We start from the raw sequence: 27,212 nt of genomic DNA, 5'->3' as shown, positions 1-27,212 counted from the left end.
GGCAGAAAGAATGGACTCTTCTTGCTTACCAAAATGTAGAATTTTCTAATTTTCACAATTCGTCATTAAAGGGGCAAAGTGAGCAGAAGAACCTGACGGTTTACCTCTGATGCTCCAAATACATAAATCTGACGTAAGGTAATTTATAGTTATCAAACATTATAATTTTTCTAAATACAATGTTCAGCATTATAACCTTACAGTTTAATAAGGTAATTGTTATGTTTTGTAACTCCAAAAACTAATCAAAAGAAAAACACGGGAGTCAGGAGATGCCTATCTATTTAGTTCTACTTTAATGAGGCACTCACATATGATATGGTGATATAATGACATATGTCATTCATGTACTTTTAATGTAGAACCTGTAATTAATTATGTAAACAACAAAGTAAATATATTGTTTAACAATATTACTCAAATAATACTGAAATATTATATATACAACACTCCTCCCTGCTTAGCTATGAACTTCAGCAATATAGTTATCCACAGCATAGTAAACTTATTGTCCCATTCAGGCCTAATTATTTAATCGCTGTGGAGGATTTCTTACTCTTGTGGGATAACATCTTTCCTGACGAGGGGAGCACTCTCAGACATCCCACCCTGCAAAAACTCATTTCAGGGAGGTAGCGCCATCAATTTGTGGAAGACTCCTGGAACTTCTGGGAGAGGTGAGATGTCTGCAACAGAGTAGCTCCTTAGCAGCTAGCCAGCTAGTTTAAATAACGTTAGCTATGCTAATGAACGAATGAAACCTGTTAAACTCACCTCATCATGTCTTTTACAGCCTTAACCCACCATGGGCAATAGAAAAGTCACTGTTGCAAACAGTGCAGTGAGCAACACTGTCATTATTTTGACCCCTATTAGGCGGGGTACACTTTAGGGTAGTCTGGGGTGACGTACGTTTTATATTTTATTTTTTTGGAGCACTCTCCCATGGTGCGCACGCTCGCTTTCTCTCACGTGCACGTTCTCTCTCTCTCTCTCTCTCTCGTAGTCGCTCTCGCGTGCGCTCTCTTGCTCTCTCTCTCTCTCTCTCACACGCTCGCTCTCTCAAAAAAAAAATTTCCGGGATATTGTATATAATTTGCGGGCATCAGGGAACCACTATTAATATGCGGGAGATTCCCGGAACTTCTGGGAGAGGTGGGATGTCTGCACTCTGCTTTGGCAGGAGAGTGGTGGTGGTGAAACAATCTCGGGTTCTGGGTTCTCCCCCCACAGTGGTCGTAGGAGTTGACTGTGGGACTGTGGGAAGTGGTTCTGACAGCTCTGGACACCTTTCTTCTCCAACAATTGACTCTGCTCTCCTGATGGACATGTTGGCTCCAGATTACATCAGACACAATCTCCACTGTGTAGGGCAGCGTTCTAGTTTTGATCTTGATCTTTTCAAGTACCCACTGTTGATCACCTCTGTAGTTCCTCGCCAGGACTGCTTGTCCAGAAGTGAAGCAATGGTGTAAATAGAATCCGCTACCATGGAAAAAAGATGTAAAATGATAATTTATGTTCAGGGAGCAGCACAAAATACGCTGTCTTGAAGAAGGGTGTGGGCCCAAAACATCGCCTGTTTGTTCATTTGATAGATGCTGCCTGACCTGCTGAGTTCCTCAGCCTAGCTGGGTCTTTCAGTCCTTTTGCTTTGCTGAAGTCCTTTATGGCTTTTACATCTTAAATTACTCTAAGGGAATGCTTCCCAACCTTTTTTTTGTTGAGCTGCTATCTTGGGGCATTTCCATGTCCTTATTCTTGATCCTAATTGTAATTATTTGTTGATTTTACTGACACTCTTTGCTAACATCGTTATACACCCTTGGGGGCTCATGCACAAGTTTGAAAATCACTGTTCTGAAGAAACTAATCATTTGACAAATGACCTATTCTTATGAAAGCAAGACATAATTCGCTTTCCATTGTCTTTGGTCCAAAGTAGGTGCCTGGTGCTGGTGGATGCAATAGCTGCAATTGTGCTTTTTATTTATATTAACTGACCCAGGGAATCAATTATATTATTTCTTAAGATGTAAAGAAGTTGTTCTGTAAAATTGTTCAGGTGAGGAATTTTCAGCCATGAAAATTTAAAGCAGTCCCCACCTCATCCTCAATATGTTCCAAACAACTTAGTACCATAGCATAATTTTAGACCACTATAAAATGTGAAATGGTTAAATTATATTACACAACTTATTTATTTATTGAGATACAGCATGGAACAGGCCCTTCCAGCTGCACCATCCAGCAATCCCAGGATTTAATCCTAGCCTAATCACAGGGCAATTTACAATGACCAATTAACCCGCTAACTGGTAGATTTTTTAGACTGTGGGAGAAAAGTGGAGCCCCTGGAGAAACCCTACTATTCCACGGGGAAGACGTACAGATTTCTTCCAGATTACATCGGAATTGAACTCCAACACCCCGACTGTAAAGGCATCACACTGACTGTTACCCTAACATGGCTCTTAACTCTTCTGAAATGTTAATAAACTAGTAGGTATAACTTACTGCAACTTAGAATGTGTTAGTTATGAGTTAGTTGTTCAATAGTAGCTGTCGTGTCCTAAATTGGAAGGTTGTGGGTTTATGGGCCACCCTTAAAACAAAAGCACAAAATCTTAGTTAATATTCAGTTCTGAAAAACTGCTATATTGTTGGAGTGGTATTCCTTTGGATGAGTCAAAAAACTACGGTCTAGTTTGCCTTATTTCTTATTGTTAATGATGGTGTTACCTTATTTTGAAGGAGAGTTCCTCCCCAGTGTCCTGAGTGGTACCTTCACACATCAGCACCAGAGCAGATTATTTGGTCTTTCAGATTGCTGCTACAAGAACTTGCTGCTTGCAAATTGGCTGCTGCAACAGTGACCACTGTTGAAATAGAGATTCGTTGACTGTAAAGTATGATGGGAATGTCCTGAGGTTGTAACATTCACTATCTCCTTGCAAGGTCTATTTTGGTTTATGAATGGGATCATTTTGATCCCATATCATAATCTACCATGAGCAATGGTGTTGAGCGATCTTTTTCCATTCCTTTACCAAAACTGCTGTACTTAACCCCACCCCCTTTGCCTTCATCTATGGAAATAGAGTCAGAAATGTAGAAATATGGTAAAAAGTACCCATTTGTGACAGATTAATGATCAGAAGTCTATCTAGACCTTTATAAATCGATTATCTTTTCAGTGATCACACAGCTATAATAGCTCTGCCCTTTGCATAACGTCAAACTGGATACACTCAGTGGGCACTACCTATCAGATCAAGTAGTTGATATTTAAACAGTGTACTACACTATATGGCTTCTTCTCGAATAGCTTGAATTAGAATTGTTTCAGATGCTTCCGTTGGCTCATTTAATTGTAACAATATTCACAGTGTCTTTGCACAGGGGCACAAGACAGGGCCATGCATTAAGTCCCTTATTGTTTGCGTTTGAACCACTGGCGGAGACGATACATTCTCACCCCGAAATTTATGAGTACAATACAGGATATACTATCAACAAAATTTCCCTTTATGCGGAGGATATTTTGTTGTTTGTAATGAAGCTATATATTACTATACCAGTTTTGCTGGAAATAGTCAATTTATTTGACACTTTCTCAGGGTATAAGATTAATTGGGGGAAAAGTGAATTATTCCTGGTCCGAGTAGAAGAACAGGAGGGGCTTAAACAATTTCCATTTAAAATAACTCTTGAGAAGTTTACTTACCTTGGAATCGCAATATCCAAAAAGTATAGTTCTCTATTTGAAGCAAATGTTATCCCTCCGATTGAAAAGATTAAAAAGAAAATAGAATTTTGGAAGACACTCCCAATTTCTTTAGTGGGTAGAGTAAATGCAGTCAAGATGATCTTTCTTCCCCAACTGCTCTGTCTATTTCAGAACCTGCCCCTTTATCTTACCAAATCCTTTTTTAAAGGATTAGATTTGATAATTCTACCTTTTATATGGAATTATGAAGTCCATTGAATTAGGAAAGAACATCTCTGTAAGAATAAGACTAGTGGGGGCTGGCACTACACAACTTTATTTTTTATTACTGGGCTGCTAACGTCAGCCATATAGCATACTGGATAGATGATACAGTTGTACTTCCCGGATGGCTGGAGATGGAGCATAAGGATTGCCTACCATATTCCATAGGGGCAATCATTATGTCCCCTATTCAGTTAAATAAAGCCTGTTATAGAGGCAATCCCATTATCCATAGCACCATACAGATGTGGAGACAAATGGGGAAGCATTTGAAACTCAGAACGTTATCTTTTCTTGTACCTATACCAGCGAAGCCCTTTTTTATCCTCTTATGTATAGATGGGGCCTTTGATGCTTGGCGAGAATTAGGGATACGCAGTGTTGGAGACTTATACATACAAGGGATTTTTGCGTCATTTCGGCAGCCCCAGGACAAATTTGGATTGCAAAAGAGTCATTTTTTCTGGTACCTCCAGCTAAGACACTATATAAGATCATATCTTTCTGGTTTTGAGATGGCAGAACCTGATAAATTAGATAATCATTTAAGATCATGTTTAGGGACAGAACGCATCATCGCCTATCAGTAGGATGCCATACAAAACAAGTGTCATACAACAATGGATGATATTAAAAAAGAGTGGGAAAAGGAGTTGGGTACAGAGATAGAGGAGGTTATATAGAATGAGGCTTTGGAGTATGTTAACTCCTGTTCCATCAATGCCAGGCATTGTTTAATACAATTTAAAATCCTACATAGACTATATTACTCAAAAGTAAGGATTCATAAAATATTCCCAGAGGTGTCCCCAATGTGTGAGAAATGCAAGTCCTCAGAGGCAAATTTGTTACATAGTTATGCTTTATGTCCCAGGATACAAGAGTATTAGAAGCAAATATTTGAGGTCCTATCGAAGGTATTAAAGGTTCAGATAACACCAGACCCCATTTTAATAATTTTTGGAACTTCTGTGAGGTCAAATAAATTCCAGGCTACCCAGCAACAACTCCTGACCGATGGCATATTTAATGGAAAGAAACTCATACTGATGTTCTGGAAAAAGGAGGAAACTCCATCACTCAGACAATGGCTGGCTGCATTAATGGATACTCTGCATCTAGAGAGGATAAGATATGTTATCAAGGACAGACTCAAGGAATTTGAAAAAATCTGGTAACCATTACTGTTGTATTTAGAGGAGATCGACAGCTGAACTAAGTGTGGGGGGGGGGTGCGGTAAGACCTAAACAGCACATACGGGAGAGGCGAGGGGAGGGGAGGGCTGGGAAGGGGAAAGGAGATGGGGTGGTAGGGTTTCCTTTGCTTTTTGCTTGTTTACTATACATACATTCATTTGATTTTCATTATGTTGTTATAAGAAAGAAAAGAAAGAAAAGAAAAAAGAGAAGCATTGTATTTTAGGACATTGCCGGTTGTGGTTAAGCTGATGTTGCTTCACAATAAAAACATTTGAAACACAGTGTCTGAACTTCAGGAAATATCCCATCAACCGAATATCACTATAAAAACCATCAAATAATACAAAGCAGAAGAAGCAATAATTATATTTTCCAGCAGGGAGTGCTAAAGTATAATATATCATTTCCCATAATCAGAAGCAGTAAAGAAAGCTTGATAGTAATTTTGAGGGAAGCTGCAGCAAGCAGTGTTGGCAAGTATTTAGACATTATTGAATAATTATAATTATCCCCTAAGATAAATTCTATTGTGACAAAATGGAAAGCATTTTCATTTATGAAGTCGATTAAGAGCTTCTGAAGTGTAGTTACTGTGAAATTGTATACAAGGTTAGGCCAACCAAGGAAATGACTGCAAAGTTTCAACAAAAGAGGACTGGTGAGGCAGGACGATGATTTATAGGGGATATTGCCAAGACTGTCTCTTTTTCCCACTCTCATGCAGATCATGTATTATTTGAATACCCCCAACAGGGTTTACTTCCTTATCCTGAATCCCTGTAACAGAGGAGTGATTGCATGCTTTGAAGAGTTAAATGCTCAGTGTATTGAATCTACATTCTCTGATATTCTGTGGCTGCTCTTTCTCTCTGGAATTAAAACAACTCACAAGGATACTTTAAGCTGTAACAGGCATTTCCCACACTATTCACAAAACCAACAACGGTTCCGGGAGTTTGCCTAAAATGATTAAATGAAGCTGACCCTGGAAAATTAATCAGTGTCAATCAGCTGGATGGAAATCTCACATTGCCATTGGGCTGGACAAGCTCAGAGAGAGAATATACACGCATGTAAAAAAAGTGTGGGTGTATGCTAGACTAAGAGAGAAAACTGAACATCAAATATTTAACATTTCCACTCTGTTTATGTATAGACTTCACCAACCTACAATAGTTCCTGAATAGTAATTGCCAAACATTGTTGCCAACAATAGATCAGTAAGACCATAAGATATAGGAGCAGAATTAGGCCATTTGGTCCATTGAGTCTGCTCTATCATCATGGCGGATTTATTCCTTGCAACCTCATTCTCCTGTCTTCTCCCTGTAACCTTTGACACCTTGACTAATCAAGAACCTATCAACCTCTGCTTTAAATATATTCAATGACTTGGCCTCCATAGCCATCTGTGACAATAAGTTCCATAGGATCCACTACCTTCTGGTTGAATAAATTCCTTCTCATCTCTGACTCATTCCACACAAAGCAGAGTCTTCCATAATTTCAACTTGATGCTGGATATTCTGGCATGACGGTGCATTTTCTCCTGCTTGCTATTCTCTCAAGGATCAACTTGGCAGAGCCTTCATTGTTTCTTATCTTACTAGTTTGTCACTGTATCACAAAGTAGGTACAGTACCAACCCTTCAGCAGCTGAAAGTCTACATGTAATAATTGTGCTCATCACCTTTACCTTCCATTCAGTACTTGTAAATGACATTGAACTATTTCAGGGAGATGAGTTCTTTAAATCAGCTAGTTCATCTCCTATCATTGTTGCAGGGCACTCCATATAAAGCAACAATTAACATTGTGGTTTAAAGTCATTCATCAGTTCTCCTACAACCTGCACCAAGCAGTCACTCTCCTCAGCCATGCATCACCAATGACGGCACTGTTCTGAAGAATGTGGAGAGCCTCAAGTATCTAGGAAGCACCATCTCCAGTGACAGATCCCGTGACAAAGAGATCATAGCAAGGATCCAGAAAGCCAGCAGGCACTCGGGGAAACTCCGTGTCAAAGTTCTGGAGCACAAGTACATTCAGCTTTCAACCAAGCTCAAGGTGTACAAGGCTGTGGTCCTCACCTCTCTCCTGTATGACTGCGAAACCTGGACCCTGTACCCGCAGGCACATCAAACAGCTGGAGCAGCTTCACATGCGCTCTCTGCGGTCGATCATGAGGATTCAATGGCAGGACCGAATCACCAACCAGGTAGTCCTTGACAGAGCCAACAGCACAAGCATTGAGGCAAGGATACTCCAGGCCCAGCTACGCTGGACTGGCCATGTAATCCGCATGGGTGAAACAAGAATCCCCAGGCAGCTGCTCTACGGTGAGCTTGAACATGGCAGTCGCAATCAGGGCCGCCCCAAAAAAAGATTCAAAGACAATCTGAAATCGTACATCAAATGGGCAGACCTCCAGCCTCGACAACTTGAGGAGTCCGCAGCCGACAGGGCTGCATGGCACGCCCTGACCAGAAAAGCTGCATCTGACTTTGAGAATGACCGGAATCAGTGCCTTGCAGCAGCACGAGACCGACACCACAAAGCTGTGTTTGCACCTGTTCTAACAACCGCCATTCCATGTCCAACCTGCAACCGCATGCATGCTTCAGCCTTCGGCCTCCGAAGCCACATGTGTATTCAGATGGCCGCACAATGTTTAGTCTTCCTCGGACCCCGAGAGACAACCACCAGAACCACCATCAGCTCAGGCATTTAGGTTTCAAAGTGAAAAGAAGCCACTTCATTTTGACAGCTACATTAACTACATTAGCTACATCAGCTACATTAATGCATTCTCTGCTACCCAAAGTAAAAAGTCTACAGATTAGTCCCGCATTGAACACGATAATGTTGCAGGGCTTTTTAAGATGGGGGGGGCACCCAATACCACTTGATCTAAGTATTTCCACTATTTTCTCTTTTTGTCCTCTAATAACTTCGATGATTTTGACCTCACACTTCCTGATACGGAGATTTTTGGAGATTCACCACCCCGTATGAAAAGAAATTCCAACTTGTTTCTGTTTCAGATGATTGCCCCCTAACTATGTCCCTTCATTTGAGACTCTCACACTTCTGGAATCATCTCAACATCTACTCTACCACACCCCTTGGTATCTCTCATATGCCACTAATAAACTCCAATGCATCGGGATCTGAAATTATCAGCTGTTTGTGATAGGACAACCTTCTCATCCAAGACATAACTAAATGAATCTCTTTCGGAGTGCCTGGCATATTTTTTCTAAAGGTGACCCAAAAATATACATAGTATTCCAAGTGTGGCCTCACCAATACCCTGTATAACTTTAGCATTACTTCTCTAATTTTAACATCCAACCTCTTAGCCAAAATAGCCAACATGTCATTTGCCCACTCACCTGCTGGTTACGTCTGCATGCTAACTTGTCTTTCATGCACAAGAGCATCTGCTGAACTGCACGCATTTGCAGCCTCTCTCCATTTAGATTCTGTCTTTGGATTGGTTCTTGCAGTTTCTTACATTAAACAAAATTTGCCATCTTCTTGCCCATTCAGTCAACCTATTCCTATTTTGCGGAGTCCAAATATCCTTCATGCAGCATGCCATTCCACTTATTTTTGTGTTACCATCAAATCTGGATCCCTTGCACTCTGCCCGCCTTTCAAGATGTTAATCCAGATTATAAATTGTTGAGGTCTAAGAACTGATCCTTGGGGCATTCTGTTAATTACATCTTTCTGGTCTGAAAAAGATATCTTTATTCTCACTCTTTATCTTTTATCGATGCAATGACACCAAACAAAATAATGAGCAGTTTTAACCCATTAGTAGTAGCAGAGGAGTGTTTTATGACTAAAGGATTGTGATCAGTGGTGTTCAGCAAAGATCAATGCTGAGACCTACAGCACATAGCTTGTAATTTGATGTTTAGGGTACTTCGGTAGCATAGTGGATAGCACAATGCTATTACATCTGAGTTCTGAGTTCAATTCCAACACCTTCTGCAAGGAGACTGTATGTTCTCCACGTGGAGTGCATGTGTTTCCTCCGGGTCCTCCTGTTTCCTCCCACAGTCCAAGGATGTTCCGGTTAATTAGTTAATTGGTCATTGAAAATCGTCCCGTGATTAGGCTAGTGTTAAATTGCCGGATTGCTGAATGGTGTGGCTCTAAGAGCTGGAAGGGCCTGTTCCACACTGTATCTCTAAATACTTTTACTCCCCCACGTTGTGGGATGGATGTAAGACTTTAAGTAAATTCTAAAAAAAACAAAAAGCTCAGTAGGTTTGCTTGCCCGCAGTGAAAGGTTGTTTCCCTGAGAATGGCCTGCTGGTGTCTCCAACCAGGAATATGTTACACAATTTCATCAGAAACATAGAACTCCCAGATGTAATTTAGCATGCTGTGCGAAATATTATATATTACTGCATTAACATAATCAAAGCATAAAAAATGAATAAATTAGTGTAGGCACAGCATTTTCAAGATATGCTACAATCATGAGAAATGCGTACTTGGTTTTGGATTTGCCATTGTAATATTATCCCAATGAAGTTGTTTCTCGGGTCTTTAAAATGATTCTGGGTTTATTTTCACTCCAAGTCTTGTATTTGTCTCAGAAGCCTGAGGCAACATTAATGTTTTATGGGTCTCTTATGCAAGGAAAGTAATTTAAGAAGATTCCCACAACTAGCCAGCTCTACTGTGTATATCACTCTGATGGAAGAAGAGATGGATTAAATTGGGGATATTGTAGGAGGTAGTCCAACCAGCATAATCATATTGTACCCTCGTGAACCTTCCTTAGTTAACTTTTTATTAACATTTTATATAGTTTTTTTTGTGGCCGTGATTGTTGATGCAGGAAGGTGAGGAAGTTGAAATCCAGCACTTTAAGTAGCTCTAAGTTTTTAAAATATCCTGGAACCAGCTTTTTTGTAAGGTATAAATGATTTTTTTTTATAATAACTCTGGTAGCACCCATCTTCTCTTTTGTGCTGCATCAGAGCCAAAGTAACAATTATTTCGTTCTCCTTTACAATTATGAACTGGAAATGACATTAAACAATCCTGAATTTATACCCACTATCCCATATTTTTGTTCACTGGCTATCATCAGCTCTCTGTGATGCAGCAATCATTTTCTCTACACTTCATTACCTCAACCCCATCCTTCCCACCCATCCGAGCACTGCTCCACCATTCTTCTCTCAATGGTTTGCACTCCAACTCTTTGATCCACCCACACCATTCCTTTCACCTTCTGTATTACTGGAATTGGCTCTTATCTTCTCCCAATGAATGCTTTGTTCTTTGTTGGGTGTCCTGTTCCCCGGCTAACATCTCCTCCACTCACCACACACTCTGCCTTTTGGCTCCCTCCTCACTTTCCCAGAACTCCACCCCATCAAAACCATATTCTGCTTCTTATCCCCCCTACTGTGTTTCATTTCCAACCACCCACCACTTCACAGTACTCAGAGAATGTGAAAAACTTAGTGTTAAACTGGGAAGTTAATGAGACACCATTGTTCCTTTCCCCGAAGCAGTTTTGCATCTTAACCAACCTTGAAATCCCAATTACTGTATAATCTTTTTTTTGGCAGATCAGTTTTTAATGCACCTCCACATGATCAGTGGATTTAATGCAATTTGTTTGATTAAATTACAATGCACGTTTCAAACAGCTTCAAGTTGGTAACTCACTTTTTACAGCTGCTTAAATAGCAGGCACTATGTTTCTGCAAATCACACATACGCTTATCCTGATCATAGCTCCAGCACTTCCACTTAACACCTTTGCCAACATGCAGATTCTTTAATTGGTGTTGACACACAATTATTTAAAACTAAAGTCTTCATTGAGAACTGGCATGTTTGAAGGATACATTTTTCATCGCATGACCAAATCAAAAGCAAGTAACCAAACTGTGCAGGGAAATCTCTGAATAGAAAACAATGAGGCCATTTCCACTCAGAATGTGTGTTTGGAATGATTGACTGCACATTTAGATTATGTAACCCACTATGAATGGGGGGAATTGAGAGTGAATTCAAATTAAAGCCACATGATCTTTCTGCTGGATTCAATTCAATTTCAGCCTGGAATAAATTAACATTAAGTTTCTGATTTTCTTTCTCCTTCTATATTTTTATCATGATCGCTGAAAGGTTTATGGACTATGATAAGACAAGGTAAACCTTAGTCAGGTAGCATTCTCAGAATCTGGATTTTTCCCATCCAAATGGACGATGATACATTTGTGTTAATATTAGCAAAGTCTAATAATGGATAATTAGGCATTTATGCACAATTGAGTAGACCAGCACATAAGGGGGATTTTCTTGATGGGTGGCTGTGTCCCAAATGGAGAGCCAGCATCAGGGCAACTTGGCCACTTAAAGCACTGATGCCATAGAGATGGTTTGTGTTGCTTCGTTATTTGTATGGCTAGTGGAGGAATAATTGTTGTTTTTCTCACACTTTTTCATTGCCAGGCAGAAACTGTATGTCACGTTTTTAGGCTGGCATACATCCTGCAGATGTTTTCGATGCAAACTGTGCAGGGCAGCAAGTTGTGATACAGTGGAGATATGTACCCTCTTGTGAGCGGAGAGAATGAAAATATTCTGCTCATCAGGCAGCTGCAAAACTGTGTATCTTGGAGTTAATGAGACCATAGTTTTGAAATAATATCTCTGCCTCTCTCATGATTGGAATGTAGATCTGCCACCTTTGCCACAGAGATAATTGAGTAGTTTCAGGGTTATCTATAAGGCACGTGTATAATATGTCGTGATCATGCCTCCAGTATCAAGACATAGGTCTTGAGATCACATTGCTTCTAACTGTGCTAGGCAAAGATGTAAACAAACAAAACATTATTAGAGCAAAAGAGATTAAAATATTTCTTTATACCTTATCCATTATTTCCTTTAGCTCAATAACAGAGTGTTCATGCCCTCTATAGGAGAAAGTTCTACAAATTCACCAGCTTTTGCATGAAGAGATTTTCCCTTGGCTCAGAAACTTTCAGGCAGGTTGATGATTGTTCATGCCCTTCAGGCTGCCTTATTATAACTCTCATCAGAGTGCTCTGGAATGAAACTCATATAATCTCACAGTCTAGCAAGCTTGTAGCTCGGCACCAATTAACCAGCCACTTCCAGCTCAGGATGGAATCCAAAGGGCTGTTGATTCATTGTCTGAAGGTCCTGCCTCTAAGATCTCTGTAGTGTTAACACCTGAGCTAGTGGCACAGTATCAGATCTCACTTATTGAGTCATATCTCTTATCTGGCTCAGCAGATGAGATCTGGGCAGCTGGAAGGGTGAGGATGATCGTAAGGCAGATGGAATGTAAGAGGTGAGTAAGAAGATATTATAGGATTAGGGAAACTGGGTTACAAATAAGTCAATTAGTTATGCATTATCTTCAGTAATTTCCACAATGCCAATAGCCACAGACATAGTAGTATTATCTCCAACAACTACCAGAACCTTTCTGGACTGCTAAGCTGATGGACTCAAGTTTGTCCATAAAAAATTTATGTGTCCCATTGTCTCACAAGAGAGAGGGAAGTAAAATCAAGAGTTCTTCAGGTGCTGGAAATCCATTGCAACACACACAAAATGCTGGAGGGATTCAGCAGGTCTATCAGCAGCCATGGAAATGAACAAACAGTTGATGTTTCGGGCTGATGCCCTTCTTCGGGACTGGAAAGGAAGGGGAAAGACACCAGAATAGAAAGGTAAGAAGAGGGGAAGGAGGATAGCTAGAAGCCAGATGGGTAGGAAAGGTAAAGGGCTGGAGAGGAAGAAATCTGATAGGAGAGGAGAGTGGACCACAGGAGGAAGGGAAGGAGGAGGGGCACTAGGGGGAGGTGATAGGCAGGTGAGAAGAGGTAAGAGGCCAGAGTGGGGAATAGAACAAGAGGGCAGGGGGAGGAGGAGGGTTTTTTTCATATCAGAAGGAGAAATCAATATTCATGCCATCAGGTTGGAGGCTAACCAGACAGGATATAAGATGTTGCTGCTCTGAGGGTAGCATCATGGGAATTTAAATGTTTGGCCACTGAGAAGTTCCGCTTTTGACAGATGGAATGGAGGTGCCCGATGAAGTGGTTCCTCAATTTACAACGGGTCTCACCAATGTAGAGGAAGCTGCATCAGGACAATGTAGACGACCCCAGCAGATTCACAGGTGAAGTGCTGCCTCATCTGGAAGAACTGTTTGGGCCCATGAATGGAGGTGAGGGAGGAGGTGGACAGGGAGTATCGGTAACAGTGTTACAATTTGTTTGGTATTTGCGTTTGCAGTAATTGAATCGTGAGGAGCCTTAGTAAACTGTTAGTTGTTGATGAGGAAGTTGGAGGAAATAAGTGTTGTGAAATTCACATACATAAATAGTAATTGGGATTCATGACTGATAGATAGACTCACACTGTTGGTGAATGGTGAGGTTTTTTGGAATGGAGGAGTGTATGGGCTAATGGTAACCTTGGCTGGTGTTGTGTCAACAGTGACACAACACCCAAGTGTAATATGAACCACATACTTGGGTGTTGCATCACTGCTGATCTTGGTCAAATGATTGAGATCATTCTGATTTTGCAGCTCTGAATCCAATGATTGAGATCATTCTGATTTTGTCGCTCTGAATTCAACTCCTGGTTACTTCAGGCTTTGATGCTTCAGTGTGGACTGGTTTTGTGAACCCAGGCATCCATCAAATTTCTTCCATCTTCTTCACTGTTGACCAAGTCATCCAGATCTGTTTCAGGAGATCAGGGAGTCCACTCTGTACTCTACTCTGACTTAACTGTAGGAACTTCCTGCAGCTTTAGAAATGAGTTGTAACCCTTTAATAGGTGCAGTAATGGTTTCAGACTATCTCAGTTAGCTCTAGCTAGGTCTATTGACTGCCTAGATTGCATCCCCAAATAAATGATCATGCAGTAGAAAACTTGGTTTTAACTAGTTTAATTTTGAGAGTGCAGAGTTTGTATGCTCCTGTCAGGATTAAAGGCAAATTGAATAGGAATAAGGAACCTTGGTTCTCAAGGGATATTGCAACTCTGATAAAGAAGAAGAGGGAGTTGTATGAAATGTATAGAAAACAGGGGGTAAATCAGGTGCTTGAGGAGTATAAGAAGTGCAAGAAAATACTTAAGAAAGAAATCAGGAGGGCTAAAAGAAGACATGAGGTTGCCTTGGCAGTCAAAGTGAAGGATAATCCAAAGAGCTTTTACAAGTATATTAAGAGCAAAAGGATTGTAAGGGATAAAATTGGTCCTCTTGAAGATCAGAGTGGCCGGCTCTGTGCGGAACCAAAGGAAATGGGGGAGATCTTAAATAGGTTTTTTGCATCTGTATTTACTAAGGAAGCTGGCATGAGATCTATGGAATTGAGGGAATCAAGTAGTGAGACCATGGAAACTGTACAGATTGAAAAGGAGGAGGTGCTTGCTGTCTTGAGGAAAATTAAAGTGGATAAATCCCCGGGACCTGACAGAGTGTTCCCTCAGACCTTGAAGGAGACTAGTGTTGAAATTGCGGGGGCCCTGGCGGAAATATTTAAAATGTCGCTGTCTACGGGCGAAGTGCCGGAGGATTGGAGAGTGGCTCATGTTGTTCCGTTGTTTAAAAAAGGATCGAAAAGTAATCCGGGAAATTATAGACCGGTGAGTTTAACGTCAGTAGTAGGTAAGTTATTGGAGGGAGTACTAAGAGACAGAATCTACAAGCATTTGGATAGACAGGGGCTTATTAGGGAGAGTCAACATGGCTTTGTGCGTGGTAGGTCATGTTTGACTAATCTGTTGGAGTTTTTCAAGGAGGTTACCAGGAAAGTGGATGTAGGGAAGGCAGTGGATATTGTCTACATGGACTTCAGTAAGGCCTTTGACAAGGTCCCGCATGGGAGGTCAGTTAGGAAAATTCAGTCGCTGGGTATACATGGAGAGGTGGTAAATTGGATTAGACATTGGCTCGATGGAAGAAGCCAGAGAGTGGTGGTAGAGTTCCCTGATTTTAAGTTCCCTGGCCCCCACCGCTTTATTTTCACCATGGATGTCCAGTCCTTATATACTTCCACCCCCCATCAGGAAGGTCTCAAAGCTCTACGCTTCTTTTTGGATTCCAGACCTAATCAGTTTCCCTCTACCACCACTCTGCTCCGTCTAGCGGAATTAGTCCTTACTCTTAATAATTTCTCCTTTGGCTCCTCCCACTTCCTCCAAACTAAAGGTGTAGCTATGGGCACCCGTATGGGTCCTAGCTATGCCTGCCTTTTTGTTGGGTTTGTGGAACAATCTATGTTCCGTGCCTATTCTGGGATCTGTCCCCCACTTTTCCTTCGCTACATCGATGACTTCATTGGCGCTGCTTCCTGCACACATGCAGAACTCGTTGACTTTATTAACTTTGCCTCCAACTTTCACCCTGCCCTCAAGTTTACCTGGTCCATTTCCGACACCTCCCTCCCCTTTCTAGATCTTTCTGTCTCTGTCTCTGGAGACAGCTTATCCACTGATGTCTACTATAAGCCTACTGACTCTCACAGCTATCTGGACTATTCCTCTTCTCACCCTGTCTCTTGCAAAAACGCCATCCCCTTCTTGCAATTCCTCCGTCTCCGCCGCTTCTGTTCTTAGGATGAGGCTTTTCATTCTAGGACAAGGGAGATGTCTTCCTTTTTTAAAGAAAGGGGCTTCCCTTCCTCCACTATCAACTCTGCTCTTAAACGCATCTCCCCCATTTCACGTACATCTGCTCTCACTCCATCCTCCCGCCACCCCACTAGGAATAGGGTTCCCCTGGTCCTCACCTACCACCCCACCAGCCTCCGGGTCCAACATATTATTCTCCGTAACTTCTGCCACCTCCAACGGGATCCCACCACTAAGCACATCTTTCCCTCCCCCCCCCCCCCCCGCATTCCGCAGGGATCGCTCCCTACGCAACTCCCTTGTCCATTTGTCCCCCCCATCCCTCCCCACTGATCTCCCTCCTGGCACTTATCCGTGTAAGCGGAACAAGTGCTACACATGCCCTCACACTTCCTCCCTTACCACCATTCAGGGCCCCAAACAGTCCTTCCAGGTGAGGCAACACTTCACCTGTGAGCCGACTGGGGTGATATACTGCGTCCGGTGCTCCCGATGTGGCCTTTTATATATTGGCGAGACCCGACACAGACTGGGAGACCGCTTTGCTGAACATCTACGCTCTGTCAGCCAGAGAAAGCAGGATCTCCCAGTGGCCACACATTTTAATTCCACATCCCATTCCCATTCTGACATGTCTATCCACGGCCTCCTCTACTGTAAAGATGAAGCCACACTCAGGTTGGAGGAACAACACCTTATATTCCGTCTGGGTAGCCTCCAACCTGATGGCATGAACATCGACTTCTCTAACTTCCGCTAAGGCCCCACCTCCCCCTCATACCTCATCTGTTACTTATTTTTATACACACATTCTTTCTCTCACTCTCCTTTTTCTCCCTCTGTCCCTCTGAATATACCTCTTGCCCATCCTCTGGGTCCCCCCCCCCCGTCTTTCTTCCCGGACCTCCAGTCCCATGATCCTCTCGTATCCCCTTTTGCCTATCACCTGTCCAGCTCTTGGCTCTATCCCTCCCGCTCCTGTCTTCTCCTATCATTTTGGATCTCCCCCTCCCCCTCCAACTTTCAAATCCCTTACTCACTCTTCCTTCAGTTAGTCCTGACGAAGGGTCTCGGCCTGAAACGTCGACTGCTCCTCTTCCTACAGATGCTGCCTGGCCTGCTGCGTTCACCAGCAACTTTGATGTGTGTTGAGTGGTGGCAGAGAATTGCTTCTCTGAGTGGAGGCCTGTGACTAGTGGTGTGCCACAAGGATCAGTGCTGGGTCCATTGTTATTTGTCATCTATATCAATGATCTGGGTGATAATGTGGTAAATTGGATTAGCAAGTTTGCTGATGATACAAAGATTGGAGGTGTAGTAGACAGTGAGGAAGGTTTTCAGAGCCTGCAGAGGGACTTGGACCAGCTGGAAAAATGGGCTGAAAAATGGCAGATGGAGTTTAATACTGACAAGTGTGAGGTATTGCACGTTGGAAGGACAAACCAACGTAGAACATACAGGGTTAATGATAAGGCACTGAGGAGTGCAGTGGAACAGAGGGATCTGGGAATACAGATACAAAATTTCCTAAAAGTGTCGTCACAGGTAGATAGGGTCGTAAAGAGAGCTTTTGGTACATTGACCTTTATTAATCGAAGTATTCACTATAAGAGCTGGAATGTTATGATGAGGTTGTATAAGGCATTGGTGAGGCCGAATCTGGAGTATTGTGTTCAGTTTTGGTCACCAAATTACAGGAAGGATATAAATAAGGTTGAAAGAGTGCAGAGAAGGTTTACAAGGATGTTGCTGGGACTTGAGAAACTCAGTTACAGAGAAAGGTTGAATAGGTTTGGACTTTATTCCCTGGAGCGTAGAAGAATGAGGGGAGATTTGATAGAGGTATATAAAATTATGATGGGTATAGATAGAGTGAATGCAAACAGGCTTTTTCCACTGAGGCAAGGGGAGAAAAAAACCAGAGGACATGGGTTAAGGGTGAGGGGGGAAAAGTTTAAAGGGAACATTAGGGGGGGGCTTCTTCACACAGAGAGTGGTGGGAGTATGGAATGAACTGCCAGACGAGGTGGTAAATGTGGGTTCTTTTTTAACATTTAAGAATAAATTGGACAGATACATGGATGGGAGGTGTATGGAGGGATATGGTCCATGTGCAGGTCAGTGGGATTAGGCAGAAAATGGTTCGGCACAGCCAAGAAAGGCCAAAGGGCCTGTTTCTGTTCTGTAGTTTCTATGGTTTCTATGGTTCTATAGTTAGATCCTCCATCGTGATAGTAAGATTGGAACATGGATTTTCGGCACAATCTGAACTGAGTCAAGCTATTGCAGATTACTCAGGTATCACAATTCTGGTGTCAGATATCTACTGTGTGATCTGTCTTCTTAACCTTTATCTTTCCTGGAGATACTCCAATCAACTCCTAAAAGAACTTATGTCTAAGGAACTTCTAGAAAAGCCTAGGCTGATTGTTCTGTCAGTCGTGCAAGGGAAGTCGTTTTTTCTTGGCTATAAACAACACAAAGTAGAGAAAGGATTTCATATCAGTGGAACCCATCTCCTTGATACTGCCAAGGATTTATACACTTTTTGAAAGGGAATAGACACAGCCCTCATAAGAAGCAAAAACTTGTATTATATGTAGCACCTTTCACACTTTCAGAATATTCCAAAACTCTTCACAGCTATGAAAATACTTTTGAGGTATAGTTACCATTACAATGTAAGAAACGTAAGCATTTTGAGCTCCCATAAATGGATATATGATACAGACCACCTATTTATCTACTTTAATTATTTTATTAGAGAGATACCTATTGGCCTGGACAACATACTTCATGTTCAACATGGTGGCATTGAATTAGGCAGTGAATCCATTTAGCAATTCATCCAGAAAAAGAACACTTCTAGCAATCCACTATTCCCACAATAGGGGGCTTAAACCTGTTGATATTCTGCAGTTTGTAACTAACAAGAGCAAGTCGGACATCTGCAACTCAATTTCAGGTATACCTGTACAGGTAATGAGCGCACTTGCAATTGCCTCAAACTGGAAGCTTTAAGGGACCATGTCCCAAAGGAGGTTCTCAGGAGACAGTGCTCCATTTACCTCGCAGGCTATCAAAATGTAAGACCACTTCAAAGTAAGCCTGTAACCACAGGCTTTTTAAGTTAGCAGTTGCTCTTCCATTTCTAGTATTCTATTGCAGGGAAGCAACACCAATGTGACGGTAAGGAATGCAAATACTTTGAATCTTGAAGAAGCATTGTTTATCTTGGGTGTATTCCATAATCTGGTGCCAACCATATTCAATAGGTCCCCTAAATGTAAGTCATGGGCAAATGGATGTGATGCTGATTGATTAAGTGTTAAACGATGATATCATCAGTCAACTGAAGTATTTCAATAATCCATTGCATCAGTCCTTCAGAGCATTCTTAAGATGGCCTCATACAATTGCTTTCTGATAGCGCAATGTATGTAGTTGGTTCCTTGAACACCACTTTTTAAAAAAGTGTACATATTAATGACCTGGACGTTGCTGAAAGTCTCTTCAGTTCAGGTAACACAAAACTTGAAAGTCTGCTAACCTGTGAGAAAGACAGCGATAAATCAAAAGGATATAGCCAAGAATATGCTATATAGGCTATATAGATAAAATATAGCCAAGTAGATGAAATTTAACATAAGGAAGGGTGATTTGATACATTTTAGTATGAAGAAAGAACAAAACCAATACCAAAAAAGCTCAATTATCTAGCATTTCATTATCTCCAGTAAGCAGCTCTTCAGAGGGACAGACCAGATGTCATCAGGCTCCTGTGCGGACATCAGGGCATTGCTGAGGGTGTATCTTTGGCTGTCATGAGATTACCTGACAATTCTCAATATCTGGCACCTTATTAAGTCTGATAAATGCTGCATACCAGAGACACTCCTTCCCTCAGCTAGCCTGCAGGTGTAGCATCCACTTAAACTCTACCACCACCCCCGCCCCCCCAGTCAGGGTCGTGTGAAGCCAAGGGAGCAGGTGGTGCATATCACGTCTTGGTTATGCAACTACTGATGCCAGGCAGGCCATCCCTAAAGAGTATTGATAATGGCTGGGGTCACTCATCTTGTAAAGACACCGCCCAGAAGAAGGCAATGGCAAATCACTTCTGTAGAAAAATTTGCCAAGAACGATCATGGTTATAGACCATGATCGCCAATGTCATACGACATGGCACATAATGATGATGACCATTCTGAAGGGAGTGTAGATAAATGAATGTACAATTTTGTTGACGTGGTCCCAAGGATAAGGTGGTTCAACAATATGAATAGATTGAAGAGACTGGGGTTGTTCTCCTTAATGCAGAGAAATTTGGTAGGTAATTTTACAGAGATGTTCAAAATCAAGAGTTGATTAAAAGGGAATAATGATAAATTGTTTATATTAAGGGAGGGATCAAAGACAAGAGGACTAAAGCTGGCTGAAAATACCAGTGTGAGTTGAAAATCTTTTCAAGCAGCAAGTAACTGTTAGATTTCACTGCCTGAAAGGATGCTGAAGGTAGTTTCAATTGTAGCTTTCAAAAGGGATTTTGAAGAAGATAATGCATAAAAAAGGGTTTGGAAAACGGAGAGTCAAGTCAAGTCAAGTCAAATTTATTGATAAAGCACATTTAAAAACAACCCATGTTGACCAAAGTGCAGTACAATCCATACCAGGTAGCTAAAATCACAAATACAAGAAACACAGATATAAACAACAAAATAAACAACACATGAGCCGAAGTACAAGTCCAAAATTAGCCACATCAGGAAGATTCAAACACTAGTGAATAAAGGTAAGTTTTGAGCCTGGACTTAAAAGAGTCAATGGAGGGGGCAGATCTGTTAGGGAGGGGAATGCTGTTCCACAGTCTAGGGGCTACAACAGCAAAGGCGTGGTCACCCCTGAGCTTAAGTTTAGATCGCGGGACAGCCAGGAGCCCCAAGTCAGCTGACCTAAGGGAGCTGGAAGTAGAATAAGGGGTGAGAAGGTCTGCGATATAGGAGGGGGACAGCCCACTTAGGGCTTTAAAAACAAACAGGAGAACCTTAAAATCAATTCTAAACCATACTGGCAGCCAGCAGAGGGAGGCCAGGATAGGAGTAATATGGTCCCTCTTCCGGGCACCTGTCAGGAGCCTGGCTGCGGCGTTCTGGACCAGTTGCAGATGAGACAGGGATGACCGACTAATCCCAGTATACAGGGAGTTGGAGTAGACCAAGCGGGAGGATATAAGCAACACACATCAAAGTTGCTGGTGAACGCAGCAGGCCAGGCAGCATCTGTAGGAAGAGGTGCAGTCGACATTTCAGGCCGAGACCCTTCGTCAGGACTAACTGAAGGAAGAGTTAGTAAGAGATTTGAAAGTGGGAGGGGGAGGGGGAGATCCAAAATGATAGGAGAAGACAGGAGGGGGAGGGATGGAGCCAAGAGCTGGGCAGGTGGTTGGCAAAAGGGGTATGAGAGGATCATGGGACAGGAGGTCCGGGGAGAAAGACAAGGGTGGGGGGGAACCCAGAGGATGGGCAAGGGGTATAGTCAGAGGGACAGAGGGAGAAAAAGGAGAGAGAGAGAAAGAATGTGTGTATATAAATAACGGATGGGGTACGAGGGTGAGGTGGGGCATTAGCAGAAGTTAGAGAAGTCAATGTTCATGCCATCAGGTTGGAGGCTACCCAGACGGAATATAAGGTGTTGTTCCTCCAACCTGAGTGTGGCTTCATCTTTACAGTAGAGGAGACCGTGGATAGACATGTCAGAATGGGAATGGGATGTGGAATTAAAATGTGTGGCCACTGGGAGATCCTGCTTTCTCTGGCAGACAGAGTGTAGGTGTTCAGCAAAGTGGTCTCCCAGTCTGCGTCGGGTCTCGCCAATATATAGAAGGCCACATCGGGAGCACCGGACAGAGTATATCACCCCATCCAACTCACAGGTGAAGCGTCGCCTCACCTGGAAGGACTGTCTGGGGCCCTGAATGGTGATAAGGAGGAAGTGTAAGGGCATGTGTAGCACTTGTTCCACTTACACGGATAAGTGCCAGGAGGGAGATCAGTGGGGAGGGATGGGGGGGACGAATGGACAAGGGAGTTGCGTAGGGAGCGATCCCTGCAGAAAGCAGGAGGGGGGGGAGGGAAAGATGTGCTTAGTTGTGGGATCCCGTTGGAGGTGGCAGAAGTTACGGAGAATAATATGTTGGACCCGGAGCTGGTGGGGTGGTAGGTGAGGACCAGGGGAACCCTATTCCTAGTGGGGTGGTGGGAGGATGGAGTGAGAGCAGATGTGCGTGAAATGGGGGAGATGCGTTTGAGAGCAGAGTTGATGGTGGAGGAAGGGAAGCCCCTTTCTTTAAAAAAGGAGGACATCTCCCTCGTCCTGGAATGAAAAGCCTCATCCTGAGAGCAGATGCGGCGGAGACGGAGGAATTGCAAGAAGGGGATGGCATTTTTGCAAGAGACAGGGTGAGAAGAGGAATAGTCCAGATAGCTGTGAGAGTCAGTAGGCTTATAGTAGACATCAGTGGATAAGCTGTCTCCAGAGACAGAGACAGAAAGATCTAGAAAGGGGAGGGAGGTATCGGAAATGGACCAGGTAAACTTGAGGGCAGGGTGAAAGTTGGAGGCAAAGTTAATAAAGTCAACGAGCTCAGCATGTGTGCAGGAAGCAGCACCAATGCAGTCGTCGATGTAGCGTGGGAAAAGTGGGGGACAGATCCCAGAATAGGTACGGAACATAGATTGTTCCACAAAGCCAACAAAAAGGCAGGCATAGCTGGGACCCATATGGGTGCCCATAGCTACACCCTTAGTTTGGAGGATCCTCTGGGTTCCCCTCCACCCTTGTCTTTCTCCCCGGATCTCCTGTCCCCTCATCCTCTCGTATCCCATTTGCCTATCACCTGTCCAGCTCTTGGCTCCATCCCTTCCCCTCCTGTTTTCTCCTATCATTTTGAATCTCCCCCTCCCCCTTCCACTTTCAAATCTCTTACTAACTCTTCTTTCAGTTAGTCCTGACAAAGGGTCTCGGCCTGAAACGTCGACTGTACCTCTTCCTAGAGATGCTGCCTGGCCTGCTGCGTTCACCAGCAACTTTGAAGTGTGTTGCTTGAATTTCCAGCATCTGCAGAATTCCTGTTGTTTGCGGGAGGATATAGGGCATGGATGACTTTCTCGAGATCTTTGAAAGAGAGAAACGACTTGATTTTGGCAATAGTATGAAGCTGGAAAAAACTGGCTTTTACTACTGCATTAACTTGCTTGTCAAACTTAAAGGCAGAATCAAATATCACACCAAGGTTTTTGACATGGGGGTTTGACAAGAGTGGACAGGTTACCAAGACTGTTGGTAATCACTTTGATGAAGTCAGGGGAGTCAAATAGGACAACTTCAGACTTGCCTTCATTCAGCTGTAAGAAGTTTTGTGCCATCCAACATAGTTTATGTCCTCAAGGCAGTTCATGAGGCTGACTAGATTTGACTGGTCGTTTGGTTTCAAGGGGAGGTAAAGCTGTGTGTCATCAGCATAACAATGGAAGGAGATGACAGAGTGAATTGTGAAGAATTCTTTTAGGACTGTTAGCAAAATGGCATCCTGCTATGTTATAACAGTTTATGTTAGTAACTATATGTATTAACATATTTACTAACATTTATTTACTATTATTTATTCTATTTGCTAACATATCAAACAGTGGATTCGAAATTTGAACACTTGTGACTTTAAAAAAATTCTGATCTTGTCTCTTTGCTTTTAGTCAATTTCTTTAAATCCCTGGACTTTGCAAATCAACTCTCCAGCCAATGGAAACAACTTGGCTACAAGAAAATGGCCTGAAGTATATTTAGCCAAGGCAGTGTTCAAGAAGCAGTGGTATGCCCGTTTTGACTATTTGACTGAGGAGTGATGTCTATAGGGAACAGGCTTGTCTAAGACTGAGATCTGTCCAATGGACTAGATGCAAATGCGCCCACATAATAATATGTAGACGAGCCTTTTAGGTTGATGCTGATGACATCAGCAACCTGTGCCTTTATGCTGTCCATCAATGTATTGGGAAATGACTCAAAGTAAGATGAATTCTTCTATTTCCCTGTGACAATTTAGTCAAAGAGAATGCAAATTGGCAGTGGAATTCCCCAACATTTTAGGTTTCCCAATGCCTTTGTCAAGAATGATTAACTGGACTTGCATTGTTTTGAAATTCTCCTACTGAGATCTTCGTTGGAACAATTTCCTGTTTTCTACATTCTTAAACTACACTTCAGTTGACCCCACAGAAGATATCAATGCGAACCAGGGATGAGAAAGTACCCAGACATTTCAAAGACATTGCTGCCCTAATAGACATTGGTAAACGCACATCTTCAATTGTTCTTTGTTCTTCCCAAATAAACATGAATCTTGGTTCTTACCTAAGCTTCGTTTTGATTTATCAAATGACTAAAAGTTTTGGATTTCAGAAACTCCTTCTGAACTTGCTAAAGGTCCTCATTTTTTTTTAGATTTTCCTCCTTTACAGATGTTGGGATTCTCACTGTACATCACACCTGTCATAATTCATTGCACATCCAAATAGAGCCTATATTTTTATTTTCTGCTGTCTCTGAGGAAAGTTCACAAGTTTCTATTAATAGAAGATAGAATTTAATATCTGTGATATGACCAATCCTCTAAAATGTAACAGTTGCAGAAGTGTTGATGGAAGATGCTACCTAAGATGATAGTTTCTGCTTCAGATTTTTAAAAAAAAACACAATATGTGTATTCCATTATGTTAATTGAAATAACTCCTGACAAAATGAATACTTACAATTATCCTCTGTAGGTTACCACCACATCTCTGCAATGTATCTCTTTTCATCCATCTTGTTTTTCAATTAGTCCTCTGCTTTCTATAAAACCAAAGTCACAGTCAAAGTAAATCTATTATCAAAGTATATATATCAACAGATACTACCCTGAGAGTGAGAGTCATATTCTTGTGGGCATTCACAATAAATACAATAGAATCAATAAAAAAAAACTACACACAAAGACAGGCAAATAGCCAATGTGCAAAAGACAAAAAACTATGCGAATACAAAAGAAAATCAAAATAATAATAAATAAATAATATTGAGAACATTAGTTATAGAGTCCTTGAAGTGATTCTATAGTTTGTATAATCAGTTCAGTGCTGGGGTGAGTGAAGTTATCTCTCTGGTTCAGGAGCCTGATGATTGAATGGTAATAAATGGTCCTGAACCTAATGGTTTGGGACCTTAGGCTCCTGTACTTTCTCCCCGATGCAGAGACAAGAAGAGAGCATGGCCTGAGTGGTGGGGGTCCTTGATGATTGATGCTGCTATCTTACTGCAGCGTACTTTGTAAATGGGCTCAATGGTGGGGAGGGCTTTAACTACGATGGACTGGGCAGTATCCACTACTTTTTGAAGGTTTTTTTTTTATAGACAGTCCAGACATACAAATGAGTGATTTCTTGCTTTTAATTTGCTGTGACTCAGCTTAATGCCTTCATCATGCCATGCATCATTCTCCATCTAAAAACATTGATAGTAATAGTAAAAATTCTCAAAATATGGTGATAGCCTTGTCTAAATTATATCCTGCAATTCTGGTTCAGACGCAGTTGTATTTGATGTGAGTGTGGTCCTGAGGGATGAAGAAGACCAAAAGAGAAGATCATCATTCATGAACATCTGCCAGGAAGAGCGATGCTCAAGATCTTTTGTACATTGCACTTGATGCAATTGTTGGTCGCTTTTCCCATGATCCCTGAAGTACTTCAAAGTCATAAGGAATGTATATTCGAAACCAGAACTTCATTCTTCTGTTTCATACCTGAAGAATAAGACAAAGGAAAATCAGCTTTAGCTAGTTTCTGTGATGCATCGGCACTGATGCATGATATACCAGCCAGTTTTAAAATTTAACCATTCCCAACACAGGAATGCCAAACACAGTTTCCTCAATAGAAAGAAAAGTTCAGCATCGGATACCATAGCATAAAATGCCCGGATAAAGAAAAATATGTGAGATTTTAAAGTTAAGGTAGTTGAAAAGCATGTTATGCCAAGCAGCTGATACAAGTACACATACCCACCAATATTTCCCTTCTTGCTCTTACGTACTTATTTTTGCTTCTTCTACAGTACTTGACAACCTAACATCCGTCTTGAATTTTTCTCCCATACAAAAATCCCATGAATCCTTCAAATTTAAAACCTTACTAGATTTTAAGAAAGTTTTCATTGAATCTAATGTGCTGTATTTCCATATAGCAGAATGACATGGGGTGCCAAGAAATATGAGAGAGGTGAACAGAAGAAAGGCTATGGGACCAGGCAACATCTCAGCCCCAGTACTAAAGATGTATCCAGCCATGTTGTACCCATATACTTACATCATCTGTCAGTCTGTAAAACTGCCTAGATACTGCATATCCTGTTCTCAGAAAGCAGGGCAAATCCAGCATAGAAACAGGATAAGGTTTAATATTACTGGCAAATGTCGTGACATTTAGTGTTATGTGGCAGTAGTACACTGCAAATACATTATTAATAAAAACTGTAAATATATATATAATGTTAAATAAATAGTACAAAAAGAAAAAAAAATATTGCGATAGTGTTCATGGGTTCAATGTCTACTCAGAAATCTGATGGCAGAGGAGAAGAAGCTATTCCTGAATTGTTGAGTGTTTGCCTTCAGGCTTCTGTACCTCTTCCCTGATGGTAGCAATGAGAAGAGGGCATGCCCTGGGTGTTGGGGGAGGGGGTCCTGTTTAAAAAAGGATGTAGGCAAAAGATGGGCAACTATAGGCCAGTTAGCTTAACATCTGTAGTCGGGAAAATGCTTGAAGCTGTCATTAAGGAAGAAATAGAGAAACATTTAGAAAGGATTGGTTCCATTAGACAGACGCAGCATGGATTCAGAAAGAGCAGGTCCTGTTTGACATACTTACTGGAGTTCTTTGAGGAAATAATGAGTGCAGTGGATAGAGGGGAATAGATGAATGTCGTATACGTGGATTTCCAGAAGGCGTTAGGTAAGGTGCCACGCAAGAGACTTATAAATAAGATATGGATGCATGGAGTCAGAGGAAATGTATTGGCATGGATAGTGGATTGATTAATCGATAGAAGGCAGAGAGTTGGCAGAGGGTATTTCTCCGGTTGCAGTCTGTGGTGAGTGGGGTGCCACAGGGGTCGGTGCTGGGCCCGCAGCTGTTTACCATTTACATTGATGACTTGGAAGAGGGAACCGAGTGTAGCGTAGCAAAATTTGCTGATGACACTAAACTGAGTAGAAAAGCATATTGTACAGAGGATGTAGAGAGTCTGCAGAGGTATA

At 41.9% G+C, this 27,212-nt stretch overlaps 1 protein-coding gene across 2 annotated transcripts in view; it reads right to left on the bottom strand.

Moving 5' to 3' along the window:
• Window positions 1–24,892, bottom strand: part of ranbp3b (RAN binding protein 3b) — a 171,954-nt gene extending 147,062 nt beyond the window's left edge. Inside the window, exon 1 of one of the 2 annotated variants that reach the window (XM_072244196.1) lies at window positions 24,670–24,892. The gene's annotated coding sequence lies outside the window, so the exon portion shown is untranslated. The remainder of the gene's footprint in view (window positions 1–24,669) is intronic. The other variant, XM_072244198.1, reaches the window with a different exon arrangement.
• Between the last annotated feature and the right edge of the window lie 2,320 nt (window positions 24,893–27,212).

Source organism: Mobula birostris, chromosome 26 (genome assembly GCF_030028105.1).
Source record: "Mobula birostris isolate sMobBir1 chromosome 26, sMobBir1.hap1, whole genome shotgun sequence".
Lineage (NCBI taxonomy): Eukaryota > Metazoa > Chordata > Chondrichthyes > Myliobatiformes > Myliobatidae > Mobula > Mobula birostris.
This window is presented reverse-complemented; position numbering and strand designations above follow the sequence as displayed.